The sequence below is a fragment of the Parambassis ranga genome, chromosome 20 (genome assembly GCF_900634625.1).
Source record: "Parambassis ranga chromosome 20, fParRan2.1, whole genome shotgun sequence".
NCBI classification, from domain to species: Eukaryota; Metazoa; Chordata; class Actinopteri; family Ambassidae; genus Parambassis; species Parambassis ranga.
This window is the reverse complement of record NC_041040.1, coordinates 18,508,635-18,514,634: the sequence shown is the minus strand read 5'-3', so window position 1 is coordinate 18,514,634 and position 6,000 is coordinate 18,508,635.

The following is a 6,000-nucleotide window of genomic DNA, read 5'->3' as shown; positions in this document are numbered from 1 at the left end:
TTATTAAGAGAGTTGCACTTCATTTGTCAAAATCACACAAGTTAATTGGGGAGATGATTGGCAGCCCTTTGGAGTACGGGCTGCTAATGTGGTGTTAATTATTATTAACAGTGAAAAACTTAAAACAATTACTTTCAGGCACAGTAATGAAGCTACAGGGGAGCAAAAGTCTTGAATAATGTTTCTGTGGGAGGCAGCAGTTATGAAGATCTAGAGATTATTGTAAAAACCTAAACAATCATTTAAGATTGAAGATATATTTATAGCTCTTATAAGCTTTAAAAACACTTGATTGTTGGTATTTGTTTTTTATTTACAAATGCTTATAATCATTAGAAAAGGGCCAATTAGCCACATGACTGGTTCCCTGGAGGAACTACAAGCTGTTTCACTGTAAATCATGGGGTTCTGGATGATGCTCAAAGTCCAGGATGTTACAAGACTGTTCAACAGGAGCTCTGTTAGAAGGCTGTTGGACCCTGAGAGAACCTGACGAAGCCAGCATGTCAACCCATCACAGGGCCCTTTTACAACATGAAACTAAGTTTAAGTTTAAACTGTTTCATCTCTAAACTCCTTTTTCATGGCTACCATGTGGGTAGAGTAGCCAAGCAGCAACACACCTGACATACATATCCATAAATCCACAGCAGGGTGCCACATATTGATCATTTTAATAGCCTGGAAATATATCTTCTATTATATTCTCCTGGTGAGGATGGGCTGCTACACAAACACTGAAATATCAGACATGCATTATATCCTGGTCATAGACTGTATATAAAATGGACATGACAACTCCCTTACTACATGGCAGCACCTGTAGGCCTCGCTTTTGTACAACAAGACGCGTGCAGAGCGATGTTATACGTCTTTATACACATAGTCTATGGCCCTGCTACAAGACAGTATTAAAGCTGTCTGAACAGCTCTGAAAACTCACTGGTCTCTGTCAATATACCCACAGTGGGGAATTTATTGCTTTTTATCACCACTGTGCCTACGTGAAAAAGGTCTACTTCACGTGTTCATGCTATCAGAGAAACAACATGATATCAGTGCCGCTGCTTTGAACATGCACTTGTTTCAAGTGCACGCTAAGAGGAAATAATAAATAACAGAGGCTGTTAGCTGATGCTTCCGCAGAGAAACGGGTCTGGAAGGTGTCACATCGAGCATTAGCAGCAGGTGCAGCGGGGTCAATTACACAGCGGAGTGGAGATGAATATATTCCCACACTGCTTGTGCATCACAGAGCGCCAGGATACAACCGTGTGCTCTTAACTTAGTTGCTGTTTCCTAGCAGCCTTGCATGAAAAACAAGAAGCCTTCCCATCCAACACACACAATCCACCGCAGAGAATGAGCTGATGGAGTTGTCAATCTGCACCACATCACACTTGATATGGGTTGAATGCAGATGAGTCATTGACAAATTGCTTTTTGCCAGGAGGTTCACCTAGAGGTAAAAAAACCCAGGTTCACTCTGCAGCAGTCAGAGAGAGAGAGAGAGAGAGAGAGGGGAGGGTGCTGAGGGCGGGAGTGATTTATAAAGAGGTGGAGACACGTCTTCGCATTGACAGGCGCTTCATCAGAGTCCAGACTGGGTTTCATGGTCAACTAGAAGGCACTCATGTGTTAAGAGGAGATTGGCATCTTCTACATTCAGGGCCTTTGCATTGAGTTTTCTGCGTCTGGCACAGACACTCGGGTCATCAAGTATAAGAGAACATATAGAAGTCAAGCTATAGGGCATGTGTGTCATCCTCTGTGATCCTCTGTGTAATGTCATTTAAGTTAATTCATCAAATTATGGGGGCCAGACAAAGATCTAAAGTCTCTGGGAGGTTAGCTATAATGCTAACCTGCATTGATGTGCAGTGTCGGGCTTGTTAACATAATAGATTGGTTGTTTGTATTCATCTTTTTATTGGCTTATTGTAGCACACGCAAAACGCCTGGCTTACTCCTAAAATCACTTTAATCAAAAAAAGAAGTTAAATACAATGTAAGTGACACTTCAAACTGCACAGAGGGAGAGAAATGAATTAGCATGCTGTACAGTAGCTGAGCTTCTCCCCATTGGCGCTTTCTTTCCCTTCTTTTTTTTCTAACATTTGATTGACTGGAAGTTACGAAAGAAGATAATGACAGCGGAGATGCGCGGCTGATATCCAAACATTTATCACCCCTGCCTCCTGCTGAGTGTCGAGGTGACACGGTGAAACACAAAACTGTACATCCCCGCACACTGGAGGAGGATATTAGAGTTTCTTGTTAATGGAGGAGTGCGGATCATAATGAACAAAGGGAAAATAATGATTATCATTAATGAGCCTGGAGGTGGGGAGGAGGGCGAGTCAAGTCGGCGCACATTCACACTCTTTAGAGTCACTGAAGACTGATGCGTCTCTCAGTAGGCTCTTGTTAATGTGCCATCAGGGGAGGGGCTGGGGTTCTGCTAAAGCTCCAGCAATGAATAATAAGTTTAATGATGTTTGTTCGTGCTGGTGACACCCACTTAGTATTGAATCAGCAGAGGTTGGGCTAAGTCACTGTTTTGCAAGTCAAGTCAGGTCAAGTGTCTGGTCAATATTGACAAGTCCAAAGTCCTTAACTTTAAATTTCGAGTCATTCCAACAGAGCAATAATATGTTGAATTTAAATGTCAGATCATGTACACTTTTTATATCTGCACTTCATTTTGTCACATATTTGATAAAACAGGACAAATGAAGTCGCAATATGTTCAATTTGACAAAAATGTGCTGACATTGAATTTCTATAACCCTTAAATTGAGTAACATAATATCGAGTTCAGGCTGTTATTTCAGGGCCTTTCTCTACAGTGCATTTGTAACAGAGCAAAGGTTTGTCAGTCATTTGAACACGATAAGGCTGTAATATGTAAACTCACTGTAACATCTGTACAAGAACTAAGCTAGAAAACTGTAAATCACTTACAGTCATGCATAAAATTCATTTAAAAGTACAGTTTGCTCCTCATATTATTAGTATAACAGTAAGTTAATGTGATTGTGTGCTCCAGTATGCCTGTACAGACAGTAGTGTGTATCCTCTGTCTGTGTGTCTGCATCATTCAGGCTGTGATGGGGTTAACTGGAGAGCACACACAGCACTTCCATGCAGTGTTGTGAAAATGAGCTGTAGCAATAAGCCAAAGTTAGCTGAGCATTAGCTCACCAGCTCTAATTAGGCCGACTGTTCTTTGAAATGTGGAACAAACTTGGAGGTTGTTGCCTCTCGGTGTGTGATCTTCGACCCATATCATCTGCATGGTGCATTTTGTTTACTTTTTCATGCTTATTTTTTGCAAAGCCAAATGTTGTTTGAGGATCTGTGGCTCCTGGTTTTATTTGACTGACCCCTGTGCTGACAACACACACGCAAATGTAGGTCTATGTGTAAGAAAACTTGTTCTGGCTTTCTCTGAGCGAGGTTGATAGATGTGTGTGAACATCGATCCATATGAGCAAACCGTTTCTCATGGCCGAAACGAACCTTTGTTCACTTTTTGAATGGCATACTTTTCACCTTCAGGGTTTGGGTAAAGTATTAAGTCATAAGGCTCAAGTCCAAGTGAGGTCAAAGGTCACCAGCGTCCAAGTCATGTCTAATGGCTGCTAATTAATAATTTCCCCCGCCCTCCCTCTTTATGCTTGTTTGTACTCGGTGGAAATGATTCGTTTATAATACAAACACTCGCCTACGCACAGAAAACCACGCATTTAAATGTCTTTTTACATTTTATCAAGTCAAGTCTTTAATTAAGTCAAACTAGTGACTGGAGTCCACACCTCTGTAAATCAGCTACAACAAATAGCTTTGTTATTCATAGTGGTATGTAGGAATATATTTCTGTCCAAAAGTTGATTCTTGTTCTTTAAAAATTATAGATAATTATGAACGCTTTCTCTATTTCCTCTTCTTCTCATCGCCTCACTTTAACTGTCAGGAATCAGGCGGTGTGAGAATAAATGAGTTCTCATTTCACTCAAAGTGCCTTGAATTTCAAATAATATGACCTTTTTAATATGCCCTTCCCATTCCGCACCTGCATGATGGTCCAGCAGGTTTCTGAAAGGTACAATTGACAAGTGGGCACAATATGCCTCTCAGTCTGGATGGGCATTTTTTTTTTATTGAAATCACTTTTTGAATGACAATGAGGAAATCCCCGCACCCACCCCAAACGTCCTCTTCAATTTTCATCTCAATTGTAGATTTAGAAAATGATAATGGCTGCTAATTAATAATTTCCCCCGCCCTCCCTCTTTATGCTTGTTTGTATTCGGTGGAAATGATTCGTTTATAATACAAGCACTCGCCTATGCACAGAAAACCACACATTTGAATGACTCTCTTCCTTTTGTGAGCAATAAATGCAATAAAAAGATGAAAAAAATAAAAATAAAAACAACAGAGTGAGTGTGTGGCCTGCACACTCAGCCTATAAATGGTGCCGAGGATCCTTTTTACTATTCGCCCATGGCCATAATAAAAGAACTTTGAAAAGAACGATGAGGTGAGTGTGCACTCCGCTATGAAATCTTGATTTTGCTGACTCTTTATTTATTTATTATTTAAAAAAGACACATCGAAAAAAATATTTAAAGAGAAGCTTAAATGAGCTCTTCGTAATAAGTTTATAGAAAAATGATAATGTTTTTCTCCAGAAGGGGGTGCTGTTGTTCATCCTGAAATACTCAGGCTACTTCTGCCTTGATTGATTTTTTTGGCCTAGCATAGCCTCACCGTTGGGTTGGGTTGGGCACTATTTCCACAGTGCTTTAGTCAGTCAGTCATTCAGAAAACTTTATTCATCCCAGAGGGGGCAGACGCTCATCTACTGTACACAACAACCAATCATAAAGAGAGAGACAAAATAAATACATATATGACCTCCAAGCGTAAAGAGCCAGAGTATGGAAGAATCTGAACAGCATGCCGAATAAAATGTATGAGATATAAGATATATGAAAAATAAAGGGAACACTTAAAGAACACAATGTAACTCCAAGTCAGTCACTCTTCTGTGAAATCAGCCTGTCCAGTTAGGATCAACACTGACTGTGAATCAGTTTCAGCTGCTGTTGTGCAAATGGAACAGACAACAGGTGGAAATGAGAGGCAGTTATCAAGACAGCCCTATAAAGGAGAGGTTCTGCAGGTGCTGACCACAGACCATTTCTCTGCTCTCATCCTTTCTGCCTGACGTTTGATCACTTTTTTGCATTTTGTCAGTGCTCTCACCCCTAGAGGTAGCAAGAGGCGGTGTCTACAACCCACACAAGTTGCTCAGGTAGTGCAGCTCATCCAGGATGGAACATCAATGAGAGCTGTGGCAAGAAGGTTTGCTGTGTCAGCACAGTGTTGCAAATAGCACCTTTTTGATGGCATTGATATGATTTCTTCGTGCAGTATGTGGTCATGTATTTTGCCTTTTGTTCCACTGTGCAGTTCCTGTCCCCTTAAGTCCCCCTCTCACCCTCATACCTCTCTCTCTCTATTCTCATTAGTCTGGTTCATACTAGTGATTCATGTCATAAACTGCTTGCTGTCTTCCTCATAGTTTTGTGCCTCTCCCTCTCTCTCTCTCTCTCTTTGCAGGTCTCTCTGCCTCCAGACCTGCATACTGACCTGCGGCCCGGCCCCTGAATATTCCAGTGCTCATTGACTGCACCAGTCTCTGCTGCTCATCTTTGTTTGATTTGTATCTTGGTATTTAGTTTCTGTTTCTTTTACTGAGACATTTTACTGTTACTTTAATTTTAAAGATTGTGCTCTCTTGAGTTCCTGGTTATTCGTTGTCTTAGTATTTTTCTGTTTCCTGTTTTATTTTGATAAGCCCTGTTCCCCTGGGCGTGTGTGTGTGTTTGACTTCTGTGACCACGTTGTTTAGATCACTCCTGTCTTTGACAGTTAAATTGTTAAACCAACTAATAAATGAAAAGGTCAGAAGGCTCTCAATGTAACACT